This window comes from Silurus meridionalis, chromosome 22 (genome assembly GCF_014805685.1).
Source record: "Silurus meridionalis isolate SWU-2019-XX chromosome 22, ASM1480568v1, whole genome shotgun sequence".
Taxonomy (NCBI): Eukaryota; Metazoa; Chordata; class Actinopteri; order Siluriformes; family Siluridae; genus Silurus; species Silurus meridionalis.
The window spans coordinates 14,188,711-14,212,868 of record NC_060905.1 but is presented as its reverse complement, the minus strand read 5'-3'; the positions used below and the strand labels follow the sequence as shown (position 1 = coordinate 14,212,868).

Below are 24,158 nucleotides of genomic sequence, written 5' to 3'. Positions count from 1 at the left end.
TAACCAAAAACCTTGCCATTTTGACAGGGGTGTGTCGACTTTTCATACCCATTGTATAAAACACCAAACTGATAAAAAAGAGTATTTTATTCATCTCTAGTGTCAAATGTCTAAAATGACAATAAAGCTCTCTAGTAACACTACTATCTGCTACCACCAAAACACAATACTGTATAGTGCACTTAGATGTAGGAATTTGTTCTGGATGTGTGTTTGGTGTAAACAAAAAGCTTGCCTGTCAAGTACAGCAATGTAAGAAAAAAACACTGCTATTGATTAGATCTTTTCTGCATTTTAGCCCGTATTGATTTTGTGTGATGTGCTACACAGATGGACAGAGGGATAGTTAGATAGAGAGCCCTGCATGCTAGAAAGAAAACCAAGATGCCAGTCTAAGTGACCAGACTGAGACTCAGAGTGCCAGCAGAACAACAAATCAGAGTATTAGGATACAGGGTACAGAAAAGCCAGGGAGAAAGGATAAAAATGCTTCCCACACTGAGAGGATCTTATTGCACAGGCAACTATAAAAAGACAAGAAAAATAAGACAGAATTGATTTTTTTCCATCCCTCATCAATTTTAGAGAAACATAAGAAATTAGACAGGCAACCTGATCTTTGACTTTTGGTCTCTCTATATCCCAGTGTCTCTCTTTTTCTCTCTGACCTTTACCTCATTCTTATATTTTTATTTCTTTTTCTCCTCTTCCAGTTTCTCCCTTTCTATCTCTCTATTCCTCTCTTTTTTCTTTCTCTCTCCCTTTATCTCAACTTTTTATTTGTTCATTCTCTCATTCGTTTTCTGTGTGTGTGTGTGTGTGTGTGTGTGTGACTCTCTCTAATGTTAATTCTCTCTCTCTCTCTCTCTCTCTCTCTCTTTTCTCTCTCTCATTTTCTCTGTTTTTCCCTTTCTATCTCTCTTTATCTCTCTCCTTGTATGTCTCTCTCACTATCTTTTCTATAATTTGTTTGTTGTCTCTCTCTCTCTCTCTCTCTCTCTCTCTCTCTCTCTCTCTCTCTCTCCGTCTCACACTCTGACATTTCGCTTCCAACTGGCCTGCATGTCTACACACACACACACACACACACACACACACACACACACACACACACACACACAAATATACATTTACAAAGGGATAAATAGGTTTTCTTAACATTAATAAAGTTATTGATGCAGATAATGAATGCTATGCCTACCCCCAAATCAACCGTAGTCATAACCTCATTAATCAAAAGACAACCTTTTGGTACCTTTCATTTATTCATTCATTCATTCATTCATTATTAATCATGTGGACTGATTTTAGTCATTCCAACTCTTCCGGGGAAATTTAGTGCTTATAATAAAACTTAAACACTATATAATTATTAAATAAACACTGTATAGTAACAAATCTTAAGCAAATAAGTAACCTAGCAAAAAGCAAAAAGAAACCCTTTACATTTTTATTAATTCATTTATATGTTTTATTTTTTTTTATTCATTTTTATTAATTCAATACATTTATATAATTTAAATAATTCATATTTATCCTCAGCATGACCAGCCAGTCGAACATCCCCACAAGGTCAATTCTGACAGATATTATTGTATACTTATTCTTGTTGATAAAAAAAAAAAAAAAACAAGACAAAACACACACACCCACACACCCAAACAAATCCCTGTTCTGACATCCAATATTACAATATTACAGGGTATTTGATCCCTCAGAAGCCCAAAATGGCTCTCCTCCCTGTAAATCCTCTGTTGACATCTCCTGCACATCAAACAGCACTGTTTGCTGAAGCTATAGGCAGCCTGCCTGTCCTGCTCTTCCTAGGCGTGCCGGTGGCATCATCAAAAATATGCTCCACTTAAGCCTTTTCAAAAACATTGCTATGACGTCTGAGCTTCATGCAAACTCGCAAACTTGTCCGAAACGTTTCTTTCAGGGTTCAGAGTTAGTCGCTGCTGCAGTGCATTTATAATGAAGCACGAATGAAGTATACAGCACCTACACACTTTGGATACATGTAAGATACAACTTCACCAAACACTGATGCTCATAAGACATAAACCTATATAAACATAGAAAGGCCTTATCCTTACAGGTATCAGCCATCATAAAGACATGCCACCTAGATTTTTGTTGACATAAGGTTGTGCTATGACACTATCCAGGCGGGCTTAAGTTAAACAGCATGACTTTGTAGCTCTGTATGCTTTTAGTACAAAGCAAACAGTGATGTGACATGAACACTGTCATTTTGGCGTTGGTGGTTTTCCGAAATTCCTAGAAATAACATAATCCGTAAGGGTTTATGTGTAATGACAGATTTAGGCAGAATATCTACTCATTTCTGTCATTATATTGCCAGGACAGATAATTGGGATACTTTTTTTTTAAGAAAAAATATAAAATTCTCTTCATGAACTTTTGAGACAACGGTTAAGTAAGGAATTTAACCTAAAAGGAGAAAATAATCAGCACCATGGAAGGTGGCTGGCTGTTGATAGCGATAGTCACCTCTGTAGGAGACACATTTACAGCTCTGGAGCACATTCTTCTTTCCTGACAGAATACAATGTTACAGCATACCCGTATCATGGTGCTGTTCCAGTCTTTACACTGCCAGCAGGTACAGATACTAATGAAGCCAGCACAGGGTCAAGCCCCGACCTAAATCACTGAGGCATTTATTTCACAGACGGCTCATATGGGAGAGAAGGAGAGGAAGGGGGAGGAGAGTTAGTAAAGATAGGCAGTGATGAGAAAGTGATGGAGACAGAAGGAGAGGTAGGGTAGAAGCAACAGCGACGAAGGCGGTAAAAATAAGAATGAGGCTGTGTCCTCGGTGGGTGAGTCCCTCCGGTCAGGGTGAGAACAGTAACAGCTCACTTTGCAGTCTTTATTTAATTCCTCAGCTGGGACTTCTGCCAATCTTAGACGTCCGGATGTCAAAAAAGGATCACGGTGTGGAAAGATGGAGAGTCTGCTGAGCCAAAATGCTTCTAACCTTTTTTTTTTTTTTGCTTGTTTAACATGTACTAGGTGGAAATGACCTGCCAGGGTTGGATGAGGTGCAAAAACAGAGGTGCATGATCATCTGTCTTTCTCATTACACAGGGGAACAAATGATTGAGCGGGAATTAAGGGGTATTACTCAAAGAGAGAGAGAGAGAGAGAGAGAGAGAGAGAGAGAGAGAGAGAGAGAGGTAGAGAGAGAGAGAGACGTGTGTGGGTGTAAATGTTCCAAATGTAGGCAGATGGATGGAAGTGCAGCTGTATGCCCGCACCACCCGCCCCCTTCAGGTTCATGCATCTTACAAATGCATCAGTCAGAGTGCTCTGTTATCAAACCAGCTCGGTTCAGCTCTCACAGAGAAACAAAAAATACTGATTGTTATAATCATGACCTGCTTTCGCACAACACGCACACAATATTTATCGCCTGACGGGGTTACTGCACCATGCATGGCGTATGGAAAACTGATAATCAGAGGCCTGCTCTCACTGGAGGCTGTTTGACCTCTGATGCACAGTGTGTTGATGTGTGTCATGGTTAAAAGCAGGATGGGGGATTAGCAGGAGAGAGCAGGAGGATAACTGCAGCTGCCTGTAATCATTTTGGAGAATTAGTGATTAGACCTGATAGCAGACTGGTCTCTTTATATTGGGTCCAATTCCAAAATTCTGATTAAAGGCTGGAGAGCATGTATAATGACCTTACAGTTAAAAGGTATGGATATATGTATATATCTATATATCTATATGCATACAGTGAGGAAAATAAGTATTTGAACACCCTGCTATTTTGCAAGTTCTCCCACTTAGAAATCATGGACGGGTCTGAAATTGTCATCGTAGGTGCATGTCCAGTTGAGATTGTGAAATCCAGAAATCACAATATATGATTTTTAAACTATTTATTTGTATGATACAGCTGCAAATAAGTATTTGAACACCTGAGAAAGTCAATGTTAATATTTGGTACAGTAGCCTTTGTTTGCAATTACAGAGGTCAAACGTTTCCTGTAGTTTTGGTGTCATGTACTGTACTGTTTAGTGTCATGCTGGTAACTATATGTCACGTCATATTGATATTAGGGCTGTCAATCACTTCAAATAATTAATCGCGATTAATTGCATGATTGTCATTAGTTAACTCACGATTAATCACAACTTTTATTAGTTCTAAATGTGCATATATGTATTTAATATATATATATATATATATATATATATATATATATATATATATATATATATATATATATATATATATATATATAAATACTCTAATTAACATAGAGCATGATGTTTTACATTACGTATATTATCAGAACACCAAACGGAACCTTAGCTATGTTCCCACACAGACCGTTAATGAGGTGATACTGAAGAAACTACTACTGATACTGTGTATGAATGAAAGTAGACCCTTCACAAATTTGAATAATGTATTGCTCTTATATGTACGATGAAAAAAGACAAAGTAATTTGTTTGTTTCGGCATTGTCAGGAAAAAATGCCACAAAACGCGCCAGCGTGTTTGTCGACCCCAGTGGGTAAATTGCCGGATGTGTGCAACATGGCGGATTTTGGTGCTGATTTGAGACTTGGTGCATCAGTATAACAAATGTCTAATAATTCAAAATTCTTAATTATTTTAGAATAGAATAATTTTTAGTTTATAATTTGTTTATTTATAATATTTGAGGACCTAGTGAATAAACATGTGTTGCGCTGAAGGTTTTAATTTTGCCTCTTTAATGTTTATTTGTCATACAGAAATGCACGCTGCATTAACCGTGCCTTAATAAAACCAGTGCAGTTAAAATGTATTTGTATTTTGACAGCCTTAATTAATATACTAATACAAAACGAAAATAAAAAATTTTGTTACCTAATAAATGTATTCAGGCTGAACATACACCTTAGAGAACACAAGCAGAGAAAATATGACGATGATCAGGTGATCTGGATTGTCTCTGTTCTCAGTCATGTTAACATTGCTGACTCCTCTGTCTCATCCACGTTAACCCCAGATTCTTGTTGCTTTATGCCATGCTTGTTGTTAGCTTCGTAAACTAGTCTACATCTGTGGTGTGTGAGAGCCAGGAAATGATACACCAGTGGATTGAAAATGCTTCGCAATGACAGGAAATCGGTTGATGGGCTGACAACGGCGTGCAATGAGAAGAAAAAAATATTGACATTTCACCAAATAGATTAAAACTAAAGTAATGAGCCTGTTTGAAAATGTAAGAAGTAGAAAGTACCAATACAGTACAGATATTTATGTAAAAATTTAATGAGTGAAAGTAATAAGTTGTCTGTCAAAGAAATAGTAAAGTAAAGTACTAATACAGAAAAATCTACTTAAGTACATTAACAAAGATTTTTTACTTCTCTGTAACAAATAGCTTCAGCTGAGCTAATTTACCAAGCTGTTAGTAAAACCTGCCAAAGGTGTTATTCACTAGTTGGATAATTCTTTCTAACCTTGTGATCCAGTTCATCCCTGAGCATTTAACTTTTTTTTTTTAACTTATGGCATTTTGGCAGATGCCATTATCCAGAGCGAATTATAATTATCTCATTTATACAACCGAGCGTTCGGGATTAAAAGCCTTCCGATCAGAAGTCCAACATCCTAACCATTGGGCACTCTAAATAATGCATGCAGAGCTTTATTATATGGTGAAGTTTGTCCGGTATTCCTTCCATTTATTTAACAATTTATATATATATATATATATATATATATATATATATATATATATATATATGTGTGTGTGTGTGTGTGTGTGTGTGTGTGTGTGTGTGTGTGTGTGTGTGTGTGTGTGTATTACCAAATGTTTGGTGGGAAATGCAAACTAAAGTAAAAGCAGAATTTTTTATTTCGTTAGTACAGGTATCATACAGACAGAGCTTTTGAAGAAGGCAGAAAAATTGGGTCAAATGCAGACATGCTTCCGTTGAGGAACTTTTAAAAGGTCCATTCTATTTTCATGTGGGTCAAGCAAAGAGGGAATGCTGCCCTCCATTCAGCACCGAACCAAAGAAAGAGACAAGCACCAGTGCATGGAGCTAAAACAACCCAAATTTCATGTCAGACTATCTGAGTCCAAGAGAGATAATATAACTTTCTTTCGGCTTAAAGAGATGATATAATTTAGTAAAAATATCAGCTAGCTAAAATCTGTTTGTTACAAGATCATTTTGAAACCCTGAAATAAAAAAAAGCTATGAGCCGCACTGTTAACACAATTAACACCAAACATTTTTTGATAATTAATAAAGGAAAAAATAAGAAGAAAAAGATGAAGAGGAGGAAGAAGAAGAAGGAGAAAAAGATTTATAAGAAAAAGAGAATATTTGTATGACAGCACACATTTGTATAAATGCACTTTGTCATGTTGTCTGTAGGTCTGTTTGTTCTAGTTAGTTTTGTGTTATGTTGTTTTATGGTCCCGGAGAAAGCTTTGCTGCATTTACCTTTATATTTATGACATTTATGATGTTTTACTGTATACTGTACTGAACATGGTTGAAATGACAATAAAGCCACCTGATTTGACTTGACATCTTTTTGGCGTTCATATTTTATGTATTATTTTTTTATATTTTGGCCAAGCTTATAATTCTGAATCAAAGTGACGGTTGTGCCCAATTAAATCACTAAATATTTTAAATTAAGTAACTTGCACACAAATATTTACATACATATTTGAATACACAATTATTAACACCCTTAATAAATATGACTAGATTGTAACACTCAAAATTATAGAACAGCATGCTATTACAGGAAAATAAAACTAAACTAGCTAGAAACTAGAAACTCTCACTAGCTTCAAACGGTTTCTCAGATTTCAAGTTTAAAGGTATCTGTAATAGCACAAAAAACACAACATTTGCAAGAACTCAGGCTTTAATAATGCATGTATTACACATCAAATGTCAAAGAATTCAAGTGTTTTCATGAAAAATTCATTCTTGGAGACCAATCAAACAGGTCTCAGGCTGACAACTGAGCTCATAGGATCATAACAACAGTACTTCTTTGTCGCTTTCTTTGCATCTCTGATGAGCCCTGATGCTGTCTACTGTTTGGTTTTTAATGATTATTTGGGTGAAATGTTTCTCATTGCTATGACTATGTTCTGACTGAAATACAGAGCACCATTTCCCTGCAGATTTCACAAAAGTGATCACTGTTAAATAGCAGACAATTATCATATCACAGCTGGCACAATAGAGATGAACCACTATGGTCTTTAAAGCCACAATTTGACTTTTAAAAGCACAAATACCAGATTGTCATTTATTTTCTACAGAGTTTAGAGCAATGCATGTGGCCTTTGAAGGCATTAATAATCACCACTCTGTTCAGTACAAGGCAAACTGCCCCAAATGTCTCTGTTGCCTTTCAGCAAATTACATATGAGTCACCACTCTAGAGAATTTTTTACATTTGCAACATTTTACACTAATATGATATGACTTTTAGCCAATGACATGTCAGCACTAAACACAGCCAAGCAGGACACAAAACCATGACGCTTGCATGGGCATCCTAATGTCTTGCATTTAGGCCCTGCTAGCATCCATTCACAGTTAATTGACATCTAATGTCTTGCCTTTAGACCCTGCTAGCATCCATTCACTGTTAACTACATTAGCTTTTTTTTTTGTGCAAATAAAAAAAAAGTAATAGTGACCCGTTTCTGTTATTACCTTCTCACTAGTGAGCACATCAGTTAATCGAAGCTGCTAGGTGCAAAAAATATATATATATATAATTTATTTATATAAAATATTTTGTTCATTAAACAATTGTTTTAAAAAAAATTCACCATGATGCACACATCTGGCAATTTAAACTGTCCGTATGGAAACAGCTACATTTTTGTTTGGTGTTCTAATGATTTACATAACTTAAAACACCATAATTAATTGTTACATGAATATTTTGTCATCATGATCAATGTTGAGGATGGTTTCACTAATGATAAACATGCATTTGCATAAAGTATCCATATTTGTCCATGCCCATGTTAATTAGAATATACAAAACTGTCTCCATTACTTCATTTCTTATTAATATGATATTAAACATGGTCAGTAAAATATGTTATGTATGTTATATCACCATGAATAACACTTCCCGGGAATCATGAAAATGCAATATTACCCAAAGGATCAGCACCAGAATCACTAAATACATCACAAATATTAAAAAATAAATATATTACATGTGCTTCAGAAAAGGAATTCTATTAATATTAATAAATATTGAAGTAAATCAATGTTTTTGATGCATTCCTGTAAAAACCATATTATTCACTACCATGCCAATTTTGTTACTGTGATATAGAACCAACACCTTACGACACTAAGAATGTTAATATCTTGTTGCTATAAATGACATTTTCTTTGCCGTCATTATTTTGTCCTAAGGGAATGCAAACTTTTCACGCTATTGCTTTCCAACATTTGCTGAGGTCCCATTTTCCCTTCAGGGTGCCAGTCTGCTGCCTGATATGTTGTGACTGCCCACTGCTCTACAGAGGTAAGACATAAACACATCCATCATCACCCTGCATCCTAGTGAAGATTCCTGTGGCTTCCGACACGTTGCATGTCTTCATGTAGCCTGAGGTCGTGACTCGGCTTTGAGAGGGGCAAGGTAAACTCAGAGGGACAACACTACAGTTTCATATATAAAAATAGTACATTCTTTTTGGAACAACAATGGCAATTCTATTGTGTTTGCGTCACATTTTGAATAGTGACCAAAAGATGACTATGAGAACACCAGAAGAATCTGCTTATACATTTAGTTATGTTAAGCAACTTAGAACAAGGCACCAATAGTGGCAATAATGAAGTTCCTCACTATCAGACTGGATGCATTTCTCTATAAAATTGCAGAAATAATATTTCTGTCATCTTCTGAATTCATCCTGCGTCTACCAACATGAGTTAAATCGTCAATAAAGATTAATGACCCTTTTCCACAAGCAGCCATTCAAGCACAAGCCATGACTGATGAGCTTTTATGTTCTGTATTATGAGCAGGTCCTATTTTTGTTCCTCCACACTTTGGTCTATTTATCATTTAGGTGATCTCTCTGTGGCTCATCTCTGTATTTCTTTGCAAATTTCCGATCTGATCTACTAATGAGTGGTTTGCATCTCCTAGTATGAATACCACATTTCTGTTCTCGATGTTTTCTTCAAACATTGGATTTAGGTACCTTCACCCCTGCCCTGTGGAGGTTATTGGTAATGCCACTGACTCGAACATTTTGTCATCAAATGCTGTTGGTTTCCTTAGCCTACCTGTTCCATTCATGTTGCTGGTATACCTGTTTAAGTGATATACAGTTTTTAGCCTATGTTATTAAATGCATTAGCATTTACTATCCTATAATGAGATGAGTAATAGAGCTGCATACACATCTATATCTTTTGCAGGTTTCCCCATACTTCTTTCCTCTTTCTCTGAATTGGGCTCCTCAGGGTTTTGACCTTTTTCTGTCATCCATAATTGTAATTTGGATTCAGCTCTCCATACTGGCGTGACGACACTCCAGGTCTTGTCAGTTCTCCCATTGGATACCCTGAAGGCTGAGGTGATGTCACACAACCCCTGCCCCTCCTTTCTGAGCGTATGAGTGAGGGAGCTTCTCTGTGCTGTGGGTGCACACTCAGAGGCCCGACCAGGTTCATTGACGGTGGCATGGCGATTTTTTTCTGCGTGAACGCCCTGTGCCACCCCCCCAGCAAGATGCCCATGTTGCCTATGTCTAAATTTGCCAATCTTATGTGTGCTTGACCAGTTAAGTTTTCATCCACTCATAAAAAAAAATAAACGACTGATTTTGCAAAAAGTAGTTGAGTAAAAAGTAAGATATTTGACTTTGTAATGTGGTGAGGTTAAAGTAAAAGTCTCCCGAAATTGAAATACTTGAGTAAAGTACAGATATGCAAAAAACCCTACTTAAGTACAATAACAAATTGCATTTACTTTGTCACTGTGCACCACTGCTCATAAACAGCTGGTCATGTTGGTTTATCATTGTTATACAGTCTTAACAGGCAAAACCCAGTGCTGAAAACAAAAGTAGTCATTCAGACCAAACAAATTACTGTTTCAACATTCAGTCTAGCAGGGAATGTCTAGGCAACAAGAAATTCAAACAAAAGGTGCATTGCTTCAAGTCTTGTAAAATACCAGGATGTAAATATCAGCAAAATAAAAGTTGATATATCTTTTGATCACGAACATAAATGCATTTAGTATACAGTAAAAGCAAAAGAATTGGCTTTGCCATTCCAACAGTTTTAAAAGGACTGAGTCATTGCATCTACTTTCTTCAGAATAAATGATATTTGGAGGAAATATATGTTAGACGTTTAGAAAAAACACATTTAAAGTTTCTTAAGTTCATTGGCCTTTAAATACAGTCTATTTCTGTAGCCTAAATGACAGCAATTCTAATTCTGTATCTCCGAGTCTATAAATAGAGGCCCTCCAATAAAGACCAGATTCAGTATATAATTATTATAATTCATGAAAAATAAATTCACAAATGTCTTGGCCAATTATCTACATTGACCTACATTAAGCTAAAAGTATTTATTAGAATAATTTTGCCACCATAAGTGTACCTTCTGCAGAGTAAATGCTAGACATATAAGCTAGTATGGCGTAGGGGATTTCTAACAAGATGTTTAAACAATGTTCAAAAAAGTTTGCTTTTTCACTGCAAAAGCTAATCTAACATTAGCTAATCTGTAAAAGTTGTCTACAGTTTATAGTTACAATAAATGCTAATAATCTTTGTAAACATCATAACTCATAGACTTTACTAGTATTAAACAGACAGCCTGGACTAGCCTGACAGAATTTGGCACATTTACTTCAGAAGTCATAGGTGTTCATCCTTAATTTGGCATAATAGTTAAATAAGATAACATTATTTATAAGTGATATTCATAATTTTTACTGCTAGTGCTAACCTAATATTAGGAAAGTTTATAACCTATGCTAACGCTAGCCACATAGACAACGGATTAATATGCAACAAAAAGAGTATTCATAAACTTTCATAAGATTTTTCATGACAAGAAAGTTTGCGAGGAATTCTGTCCCTACGGGCTATTGGAGTTTTGCAGGTGTAAATTTGTATTAGTTGACAGCTCTCAATGTGCCAGCTTGCAATTAGAACACAATTAGCATTCAGCAGCAATGTTGATCTTATTAGTGAAGCAGCTGATCAGATTTAGCTTGCAAAGCCATCTGCCAGTCAGTAGCAGAAAAACAGCAACCTTTTAACGCAGATGTGGCAATAGCATCGCAGGTGATCCTTTGACAAAAATGAAATAGTTTTATATCTAAAAAAGTCGAGCATGTCATCTTGCCAAAAGTAAAGGCAAATTATGCAAAGTAATGGATTACAGCAGTCGTCTGCAAAAGGTTAATTTGCTCTCCTGGGTATGTCATGTCACAGTAAAAGACAGCACGATGCATGCGTGGCAGTTATTTCTTTTTTTTTATCAATAAGCCTTTTTTTTTCATTTGATCATTCATTTAATCCACGTAGAGCTGAATAGGTAAGCTCGGACACAGGGCAAGATGTTCTGACTCACCATTATTTCAGTCAGAACAATTTATCAATAAAAAGCAATCCAATTGATTTTCAAGACCTGTGTGTGCTGTGTGACTCAGCCTGTGACGACATGCCTGGACTTGTACATTTTGGTGTGTGTGTGTGTGTGTGTGTGTGTGTGTGTGTTTCTTTTTTAATTTATTCTTAATTTCTTGAATTATTTTATTATTTAAATGCTGTTCTTTTTGTAAACATATTTGTTGATGGTGGACAGCAGTGGTTGGACCACCTTGAGCACAAGATCCCATTCTATAATCACCACAATCACAGCATTTCAAGTGTGAAATATACCTTATTCCTTATTCCAAAGGACTTGGCCGATTGAAAGGACTCTCTGGCATACCTAATGTGCTGGGTCAAGTGTATAGAGGTCAAGGACAACAGATATTTCACTTCCTCTTGCTCTTATTGAAACAGAACTCCTGTGCCAAGACCTACAGCGCTGACTCTCATGGCCACCCCACCCCGAGTCGGACACAACGACCTTGGCTGGAGCCAGGCCGGTCTGACAAAACACACTTTTTCCTCATACCTGAAGAAGCACATCTAAGATGGCAGTCATGCTCTCCACACTGAAATGAAGAGTTATGGTGTATAGTAATAGAAGTGCTGCAAATAAATTCAGAAGTGGCCCAGATTCACTGTGGTCACATCTAAAACTATGTATATACCTTGCACTGGTGAGGAAACTGATACAATATTCAATATCACAGCTATTATGGGAGGACAGTTTACATCAATGCCCTTCTACAGTATAATTTCTATAGTAAAGGCTAATTCTAACTGGACTTTAGTTATGACACTAGGCATGTTCTAAGCTTAACATAACTATGAAAAATGAAAATGAATGAAAAATATTACATATGTTAAATATGAGGAATTGTTCTGTAGAAATATATATACAGAGTTTGATGGTGAAACAAATGTTTTTTGTAATGTCAGTAAAAAAAGAATGAACCTATTTTGGAAATGATACACATTAAATGTAACTACTGATAACGGGTTAAAAACCATATAATATGTTCTTTAAAAGGATGTACTCCCTGTCAAATTGCTGTGCTGTATTAGGAATAAATTACTGCCGTTATTGGAAAATAATCATTCATTATTTCCCTAAAATGTTCTTTCCTTGTCATCTCCTGTGTATTTAAACAACTCAGTCAATAGTACGATTTGTCTAAAGAGATAGAGAACTTAGATTAATCATAGTGTTTTTTTGGTTTTTCAGTTTTAAATACAAAAGTTTTAGACCACTTAGAGATCATTTAGAAAGTTTTCCGCATGATGCAATGTAAATACAAAGTGCGTAAAAATCCAATAAGGCTGTACAAATCAAATAACCTGGCTCACATGGAAGATTTCTCTGCAGCACAAATCTGAAGCAGTGGGGTTTTTTTTCGCCCGCTGGCATACACAGCTGATTACTTCCCGTCCGACTGTAACTCCATCCTCCTTAAAAGGAGCACTCAGACTCCAGCTATTTTCGCATTTGAACCATCTTGTCGTGTTCTCAATCATGTTTCTGAAGAGAAGCAATCAAATGTGCTCAGCAAGTGTTAAAATCAGAACTAGCTTAATGACAAACAGTTCTTGGGTCGATTGGAGAACAGTTAAGGGTGTGTGTGTGTGTGTGTGTGTGTGTGTGTGTGTGTGTGTGTGTGTGTGTCTGTGTGTGTGTGTGTGTGTGGGTTTTGGGTTGTAGGTTGTGGCCAGAAAGTGATTCAGGACCACAATAATATGATGACTTTTGGGAAGTAAGTGTCAACAATTAGGGCAGTGATGGTCTAGCGGTTAAGACTCTAGGTTACTGGTTATAAGGTTGGGGATTTAAGCCCAAGCACCACCAAACTACTACTGTTGAGCACTTAATCCGATCTGCTCCAGGGGTGATGTAATATGGCTGACCCTGTGCTCTGACCCCAGCTTCCTAAAATCGCTGTGAAAATGCAAATAAAGAATTTCACTGTGCTGTAAAGTAAATGTACAAGCATAAACACCTCACACTTTATTATGACGTAAAGTACATGCCTAATTTTAGTTCAAAGAAGTCTTTAAAACTTCACATGGCAACCCTAACCCTAGTCTTTCCACATGTTCTTTAAGATTCTTATATTAAACATGACTTGGCAATTTTACAGTCCAAATCAAATTACACTTTACACTTTATAGCACAGCAAGAGCTTTTAAGAGAAAGAAATTATGCTTTGTAAACTATTTAACCCCAAAAGCTTGGGAAACTGCATGCAACACTAGGGAATGGGAAATAGTTGATAAAGTATGCTATATGAAACATTACAGAGCACTCCATTTCCTGTCTGGATGAGGACAGTTCTAAAAATACACACCCTCTTTCATCAGATTACAAATTGCTCACTCAGCAAGATTTTCCCCTTAACCATTATCGTGCAGTACTGTAGACAGCCTCTGTGCAGGAAGCCACTCTCACAATCCCATGCCTATGATCTCACATTCCATGTCACAGTTACTTTGGTCTATTTCTGATGTGTACACTATGATAACCTCTTTGCCTCCAAAATATTTTTGTCTACTCTAGTACTAATGTATTTTATAGTTTCATTTATACAACCTATCCAATGTCCCCAATTTAGTAGTTACTCACAAAAAATGCTCAGTGAGAAGTAAAAATATTTAGACATATTAATGTTAGATTCAACATTCGAGAATCCCCTCAAATACAGCACACTACTGTATTTCTGTAGGAGACCCACTCAAAATAAAGCCATGAAGACAACTCTGGATTTTTATTTCAAGTACTGTGAGGAAAATCATTATTTGATACCCTTATAAAGAAATGATCAGTCTAGAATGTTTATGGTAGGTTTAACATAGAGTGAGACAGAATATACCAATATTGTCAGAATATCTATAAAAAAACTTAAAATTAAATAAAGGATATAAATTTATTTGTATTTGTGCGAGTGAAATACACATTTGATTCTGTACAAACCAGCAAGAACTCTGACTCCCACAGACCCAAATTAGTCCTGTTTCTTTAGGAAATAACTCCTAATATCAACTTATTTTGTGTATAAAAGGCAACTGTCACAGATTCAACCTCTTTCATGCAAACCTCGCCACCACCATCGGAAAGACCAAAGAGCTGTCAAAGGACCTCATAGACAAGATTGTAGACCTGCACAAGGCTAGAATGAGCTACAAGGCCATCAGATTGTTGCCTTGGCCATATGTTTTTGTTCATTGTCATGCTGGAAGACCCATCCACCACCCATCTTGGCTGAGGCCAGAACGTTCTTACAAAAGATTCTACAGTGCATAATTTAGTTCATGTGGTGAAGTCTTCCTGTACCCTTAGCAGAGAAACAACCTCTAAGCAAAACGTTTCCTCCTCCATGTTTGACAGTGGGAATGGTGTTCTTGGGGTCATATTCTGCATTTCTTTGCCTCCAAACATGGCGATTTGAGTTGAGGCCAAATAGCTAAATTTTGGTCTCATCTGACCACATCACATTCTACCAAGCTTTCTCTGAATCATTCAGGTGCTCAATGGCAAACTTCAGACGGGCCTGTTGGGAATAAATTAATACAGTTTCATGGAACAAATATTAGAATTTAGGTTGTAAATTTTGGTCAGGGTGTTTAAGAAGCCTCAAGAGAAGCCTAGAGAAGGCTTTGCTGGCCCTGACCGCCTGTCACTGATATATATGCAAGGACTAACTCTGGACAAAAAACAATGCCTCAAAATCCTACATAAGAAATATATTTTCAGAATTTATAGAAAGACATATAAAAGATATAAAAAAGGGACACGAATAACATGAGGAATGTGTTATATGACAAAAATATCACATCATGAAACTATATATATATATATATATATATATATATATATATATATATATATATATATATATATATATATATATATATTCGTCTATTATCAGAAACCGATTTTGGTTCCTATCCTAAGAACATACCCTTGATGTGACACCAGTCCACCTTAGGGGATCATTCAAACATGAATATTGACACCTTGGGCAATTCAGCACATCCAAGTTTCCCTACATCATTGGTTTGAGAGTTAGGAGAAAAACCAAATGGAAATGGGGAGAGAAAAAGTTTAAGAGTGCCAAAGAAACCAATAGTATTTCAAGGCCGGGATCAAACTCTGTGGCAGCTAAACAACCCACTGTACCTCCATGACATAGTCCCCTGTTTTGCCATTGTTTCTGCTAAATCATTAAGACATTAAGGTCTCATCTAAAATCATGGTGAACTATTATTCTGTCAATCTTCTAAGCTTTTTCCAGTGCACTACACATATGTATGGTCAGATGTGGTAATCGATATTACTTTTTCTCATTTTACTCAATCAGCAGGGACGGCCACGATTGACTTTGAGGGTACTTTGCATTGTTCATTTGCACCGTTTCCATTTGGAAAGTGGCTCAGCATGCCAGTAAATCAATTATCATGCTCTGCATCTCTACAAAGAAAGATCTCTCTGTGTGTTTTCTAAACCTTTTGCATAATTGAAAGCAGAATTTGTTTGTCCCCATCTTTCCCGGCTCATCACTAACACGGTTTTACTCCCTGCTGGTCAAACAATCCCTAAAACCACCTTCCTCTTGGCGAACCGTAAGAGGTTATCTTTATCTCACATGTGCCTGTGAAATACCCTTCAAACTAACAGAAAGCTGGGCATCTGACTCACTAGAATCCACTGCTGAAAAACTAATGCCTGAACACCGTAGTGTAAATGGTATGCCGATGACTAAAACAGTACAACCTGCTTAGCAAATATTAAACCTGACCTTATATGAGCCAGAAGACATATTCCTAACAAAAAAAAGAACATATCCTTATAAGCAGTAGAGGACTAAGAAGAAAGCAGAACTTAATCACAGAATGGCCCTATAGGCCATTACATGAGTAATGATCAGCTGCATGCTAATGCATTAAATCTTATACTGTTGAGTGTGCATGCAGCATGAATGTATTAATAATACAATCTTTCGGTTTCATTTAAATATAGAGCACACTTGAAATCGTGGAGTTCTAATCAAGCCTGATTTTTATTCATGCTTCCAAAACAAAACAAATTATTTATTAATTAATTTATTTTTTTTTTTTTGCAACACAGAGAGATCTTTTAGTATAAACCACAGGCACTGAGAATAATTGCTTCCCTGTCAGTACTCTCTAATAGATGGCTGAAACCTATGTTATGGAGTCTTTGGAGAGGGTAAGTGAGAGGCTCTGAGTTGGTGGTAAAAACCCACATCCACCCTTAATGCTGTCTTCAAGTGCACAACACAGTCATGTCCCATAATACAAAATACATCCGCAATCATGGCTGAAGGGGGCACATGGTGGTTCGGTAAGAGAATGATTGCTCAAAAGCTTGGAACAGCTTCTAACAGGAGCAGAAGTCCACATCAAATTATCCTTTGATGCTTTGTTCTACAGTCTCTCAAAACTAGATTTGAATATATGAACATGGCCAAAAGCAATCAGACTCCCAAGTTGTCTCAATTCAGTTTATAAAGGGTCATCATACCTAGGAGTTCATGCTCATAATATAGTCTTACAGCAAATACTTCAAATGTGTGCTGGAATGACACAATTATGTAATGCATTGAAACAAAACTGAGGAATCATAAAGCGAATTAGTACTAAAACAATAAGCCCACTGAGCCTTCCAAAAAAAGAGTCTGAAGAAAAGCCCCAAAGGGAGAGTCATGACACATGGAACAAATGCTTCCTGCGTCTAATGCACGGATCCCGTAATGTAAAATGATGCTGTTAATGGGCCCCGTGCCAATACTGCAACCCCCCAATTGCTGTCATTTTCAATTGGATCCACCTTCACTTCGCTCCGCTGACTTTGAAAGAAAAGCATGCAGGCTGATGAGATGCATAAAGAGCAGATACGTTGTGACAACAAATAGCTATTACATCATCAGATTTTCCGAATACCAACTGGTTTCACCTCCTACAACCTCAGAAGCACTTTGCTCACATAGATTGATGATAACGTCCTGTTTCTAAAAGTGCATCACACCGTATTCTTGATATCTAATTATGAATTTATACTGGTAATATTTGTAGTATATAGTACAATGCAGTTACTTCCTGGATTCTTCAGCCACTTTATTAGGAACACCTGTACAGTTGTCCATTTAATGCAGTTAATTATTCAGCTAATGATGCAGTAAGAACACATTCAAATAAAATCATGTGACCTCGATGACTTGGACCATGGCATGGTTGTTAGTATTTGTGTACTTTAGATTCTGTTGACCTTCTCAGATGTTCACTTACAACAGTCTATGGAGTTTAAACAGAATGGTGCGAAATATGTGTTATAACAACTTCCACTCTTCTGAGAAGATTTTTTACTTTAGAGTGCGCTCGTGGGAATTTGTGCTCATTTTGTCAAAAGGGTGTTATTAAAGTCAGGTACTGATTTAGGTGAGGACGCTTCATTTTCATCCCAAAGGTGTGCAACAGTTTTGAGGTCAGAGCTCTTCCACAAGTTCTTTCACTCCAACCCCAGTAAAGCATATATTCATGGAGGTGGCTTTGTGCACAGGGGAATTATCTTGCAGGTCTCAGTTTGGGTCTCATAGTTCAATTAAAGGGGAGGTTTCATGCTACATTTTCAAAAAAAACATCCCATAAAATTGTGTGCTTCCATCATTGTAATAATAGTTTAGGCAAGAACCAAATATGTTCCATGAGTCCATAGAGTTTATCATTGTTATGACCTCATATGGAATAAAAAGAAATCCAACCACCTCACATTTATCCAGTAAAACTGCTGCAGTCCATGATGGTTTTATCAGAGACAGGCAACAGAGTGAACGCTTAAAGGATCTGAATGCATTAAACAGTACCCAGGCTAGAAGTCTGTATTATGCATTGATGTTTTTTTCCACAGATACTCAAAACTAGATTTGTCTGAAGAAGCACAGTCAAGCAACCAGATTTTGAGTATTATGTATCAGGGCATCAGTCAGTCTGATTACTTGCAGAGAAATATGATAATGATAATTAATATTGTAATCATTGTAACACAAACAATATTTTAGCATAGCCCGTTAGAATTCATATGTTTCATATTAAACGTAACGTAACTTTTATATTGCATTTGATTCTTTTTTTTTTCATTTCAAATTTTTATTAAGATCAGGTCAACCCAGACATACTGTTACTGCTTGTGTCCTTCAATAAGGATGATATAAAGTCTAAAAAAAAGTTTAAAACAATGTAATGATCCAATAGAGATTGTCAGTGTTGATCCATACAATGTAAAAAGTTGTACCCTAAATGTTTTTGCTGTCTAATGTCCTCAGGAAGGTCTGACTTGATGACATCAGATGCTGGTAGTTCAGGGTAGGACTGGATAGAGATGGGGGTGAGACAGCCTGATGTTGGTGCAGCATGATCACTGATGTGTTTAATAAGCATTTCAAACTAATAGGGGAAAATGATTTAACAGAATGCTTAGTGCACTTCAGGTCAGAGGTTCTCAGTATTTTTGCACCCCTTATTATGAACTTAAATTGCTATCTTTTTTTATTAACTTTATGTCTATCAACTCAGTGGAATTATTTCATGAGCACTGGATATACACTCAAAACACCACGTAGTGCAACAGCACAGAATACAGTGAAAAAGAGACAGTCAGGGCAAAACAGTGGAAACAGGGACAATGCAAGGTGAAAGAAAATGTAAATGTCCTCTCCTTATGTGCCCTGTATATTGAAAATTTTCTTTCATTATTCACTGTCCCTGTTTACAATGTTTTAACCTGAATGTCTCTTTTGCACTGTATTCTGTACCACTGCCCTACATGTTGTTTAATGAGAAAATCTGAAAGGTAAAGTAACTGTATAGTCAAAATATTTACATTATATAGATGTTTAAATAGGTTTTGTTATATAGTTATATGTAGAATTATAATATAATACACTGACAAGACATAACTTTATGGCCACCAATCAGACATAACATTATGACCACCTTCCTAATATTGTGTTGTTTCCCTCCTTTTGCTGCCAAAACAGTTCTGACCCATCAAGCATTAACAGCATTAACTTCTTCAGCAATTTAAGATACATGAGCTCGTCTGTTGGATCAGACCACACGAGCCAGCCTTCGCTCCCCACATGCATCAATAAACCTCGACCGCCCATGACCCTGTTGCTGGTTCACCACTGTTCCCTCCTTGGACCACTTTTGATAAACACTGACCAATTTTGATAGATACTGACCACTGAAGACCAGGAACATCCCACAAGAGCTGCACTTTTAAAGATGCTTTGAACCAGTTGTCTAGCCATCACAATTCAGACCTTGTCCAACTCACTCAAATCATAACGCTCGCCCATTTTTCCTGCTTCTAACACATCAACTTTGAGGACAAAATGTTCACTTGCTACATAATATATCCCACTCACTAACAGGTGCCATGATGAAGAGATCACTTCACCGGTCATAATTTTATAATGTCAATGTTATGCCTGATCGGTGTATGTTTCTATACTTCTATATGCCAATCCGTTTTATCTCTGTGTTCACATATAAGAATGTTTTCCCCCTCAAGTTGGGGGATTTCCTTTATTTATTGGAGCCATAACACAGAGGGGGAATTCCAAGCTGATGCTATTTACAGGCTACTGATCAACTGATCAATCAAACATGTTAATAATAATAATAAGACTTATTAATAACTTACTAATAACTTTGATTGAAGGTTCTGATTTCCACAACTACATTTGCATTAAATAAACATCCCACAGCCTATTTGGAAATGCTTCCCAGACCCCCACTCCTTTTGAGAACCCTTTTGTTGTCCCCACTGTCCACTCATAATGCACACAATCCTGGGTTTGCTTTCTAAATTTACATCAGTCAATAATGGATTATTGACTTTCCTCTAACTCTTAAAGCCATTTCTTTGAACACAGTTTCTTTCGGTGTCTACAGCACCAATTCATTCTAAAACAATCCACATCCAAAAGAATATGTTTCATATAAGATATAATTGCAATAAATTGGAATACTTCATTCCTGCTAAGCTTTCCATTTGGTCCATTAGGATCACGACCTTTATAATCCCGGGAGTCACAAGGAACATGTACACTTGTGCTCTGTCTGTTATGTTGTGCATGTTTTATTTGTTAGGATTTATTCTTGTCATATTTTTGTACACCATCCTTTTACATCGGATCACATGATGTTAGGGAAAGGGTCGGTCGGGGTTCTTTCCAGCCCATGAGAACACACCTGCATGCAGCTTGGTTAAGCGAAGTGTGAATAGGAATGTGCGTGTGTGCGTGCATGTGTGCGTGCGTGTGTGTGTGTGTGTGTGTGTGTGTGTGTGTGTGTGTGTGTGTGTGAGAGAGAGAGAGAGAGAGAGAGAGAGAGAGAGAGTGTGTGTGTTGCCCTGTAATAGACTGGCCTCCCTATCCAGGGTGTATTCCTGCCTCGTGTCCAGCATTCATCAGATGGACATAATGTGATCAGATGTGAAAATGAATGCTTGTGTTTGTGTGTGCGTGAGAGAGATTGCGTGTAATTCCCTTTAATACACAGGTATTCCTGCCTAGTGTCCAGCATTCCCAGGATGGAAATCAGATTTAGATCCAGCACAACCCTCACCAAGAAAAAAACTACTGAATGACTGACTAAATGAAAGAATGAAATACAAGGCTCTTTCGCTGTTATTCGCACAATAACTTGAAAAATGTACAATTAGTTGGAATGCATGTCATTCTATTTCCTGATATAGGAATGTTTCATTCACAAACTAGTGGTCAGGGGGGGTGGGGTTAAAGTGAGCTCAACATGAAGAAACCTCCACCCTCTGGAGTCGCCTAATCTTCTTATGTGAGAGACTGCTGGCCACAATAAGGGGTTACATTGGTGCAACATCAGTGGGACGTTCTAATCTATCTATCTATCTATCTATCTATCTATCTATCTATCTATCTATCTATCTATCTATCTATCTAATCTAATCTATTTTTCCAACTACATGCCTGAGATTGCTGAATAGGACCAAAATAACACTCGTGCAGTCCCGTTATATCGCTCGTATGAGAAGCTACAGTACGAAGTGGTGCGTATTCAAAACACAGACACGCACAGAGACGCGCGCGCGCCCGTGCACACACGCATACGCATGCACGCACGCACACATATTTATACATACATATACAAAAACATACAAACGCGCGCGCGCACACACACACAGCAAGCGCGCACACACAAGCGCGCGGTCGTTAACAATTTAACACCGCTATCAATACTGCAGATGGAGAGAGTGTGAGAGAGAGAGGGTGAGAGAGAGTGTGAGAGAGAGAGAGGGTGAGAGAGAGAGAGAATGGCTTATTTCCTTACCGCGTCCGAAAAAAACCTCACCGGATTCCTCCTCTCGGCTTGTTGATGTGATCTGGACTTGGGGTGGGTTATTTTTTTGTCGTGGTGTCCTTATGAAGTGTCTCAGTGCCGCCCTGATCCTCGCACCATGTTACTACCGGGACCCTATGCTAGTACCGGCGAGGAGACAGAGACAAGAGGACAGAGGAGAGAGAAGAGAAGAGAAGAGAGGAGAGGAGAGAATGCGCTCGGCTGAACACATGCTACTGGACGAGAGCATTTAAAGCAGGGGTGGGGAGGGGGGTATCAAGGGGTGGAGGGGTGTAGCAGGGGGCAGGACTTCATAGGATGTCCTTTGAATAGGATGTCCACCTTCCCATTACTGCAAAACACCACCAGGTTTATAGACATGAGAGCAAGAGCAAAGTGGCTTTATCTACATATATACACCATATGGACAATAGTGTGTTTGTCCAGGTTTCTCCTTTGCTTTCTTGTTTCCTCCGCCCTCCCAAAAAGCCTATAAAAGCTGGTTACTGAAGTGAAATGAATTTGAGATTGTGTATGTCAGGGTGATGGCACTGAGCTATAGTTTCCATCAGTGTCTGCACCCTTACTTTATCCCAAATCATAATTCTCACTGTTCATAACACACTTGGTCTCAGATTTTTTTCACATTTGTCTTTGTGTTCATGTTCAGGTTCCTTTAATACTTTGGGTTTGTTTCCTTTGTGTTTGTTTGCTTGAATCCACCTCCACTCATACAATATATGGACGAAGGATTGTTGACACCCAACTGTAAGATTAGAATGTGTTTTTAAACATCTTATTCCTCATTGATCCCCAATTTACTCTTATAATATCCTGCACTCTCCTGAGGAGATGTTCTAGATTTTGGAGTGTGCTTGTGGAGATTTGTGCTTATTCATACACAAGGGTGTAAGTAAAGTCAGGTACTGATGTTGGTGAGGTGAGGAGGCCTGGGGTGCTGTCAATATTTCAATTCAAAGGTCAAAGGTCTTCAGTGGAGGTTTTGTCAGAACTCTATAGAAGGAGATCTTCCACTCCTAACCATGTAAACATATCTTGGAGCTGGCTTTGTGCACAGGGGCACTATCATGCTGGAACAGGTTTGGATCTTCTATTTCAAGTGATGAAGGGAAAAATGTCTGCCTCCAACTTTGTGGGAACAATTTGGGGAAGAACCACATGTGGCATGTGCAAACATAAAATGTAAACGTAGTAGATGCCTAGTAGGAGAAATAATGTTTACTACAGGTGAGGTTTTGCCAGTGTGTTGTATTATATAGATGCAGGAATAATTTCTATCATGAAAATAAACATGATATTTTTGGAATCATGACAGATGTTTACAACAAGTGAGATTTTGTTAGTATGTTGTACAATAGGGATGCAGAATTCTTTTTTTAATCATAAAAGAATGTAATAAAAAAAAAATCACATTTTTATATTGTAGGATGACAGGCCTTTACTACATGTAAAAAGACATTCACTGCAATAAAAATACACTAGATGACATTTTCATATTGCAAATGTTGGTAAACCCTTAGTATGAGGACAGATTTACTACATGTATCTGCAATATTTGTTATCATTCAATAATTCACTTTACTTCAACTTAATATTATTTCTACATTTTTAGAGCTGTTGTAGATACCTAGTAGGATGAGAGACTTATTACGGGTGAGATTTATTTATAATGTTGTGTTATATAAATACTAACACTGAAGAGGAAATTCTAAGCATGTCCAATTTGTATTTTAAAAGAAACTCATGTCTCATAATCACTACTTATTTGGCTTCAGAGTTGCTATCTTTTTTTTTTTACAATATGAAAAGCACCAGAAAGGGTGTGGCCTATTTTGCATACAGTACAATACAGCCACAATGGTGCAATAATGTGATTTGACAGTAATAAAACATAAATGCAAACATCTAAACATCCTATTTACATACAAAGGGAAAATGCTTAGATTATAATATAAAGAGATTTATTAAGCCTGAATAAAAACATTTTGTTCATGCCATTTTTGGTCATTTAGGACACATATGTAAAAGATTTTTTTACCACATAACATATTCATTGTAATTTATTCA

At 37.1% G+C, this 24,158-nt stretch overlaps 1 protein-coding gene across 2 annotated transcripts in view; it reads right to left on the bottom strand.

Moving 5' to 3' along the window:
* The window catches only part of hpca (hippocalcin), a 44,182-nt gene extending 21,870 nt beyond the window's left edge, over nucleotides 1-22,312 (bottom strand). For both annotated transcript variants that reach the window (XM_046835258.1, XM_046835257.1), the window contains exon 1: nucleotides 22,062-22,312. The gene's annotated coding sequence lies outside the window, so the exon portion shown is untranslated. The remainder of the gene's footprint in view (nucleotides 1-22,061) is intronic.
* Between the last annotated feature and the right edge of the window lie 1,846 nt (nucleotides 22,313-24,158).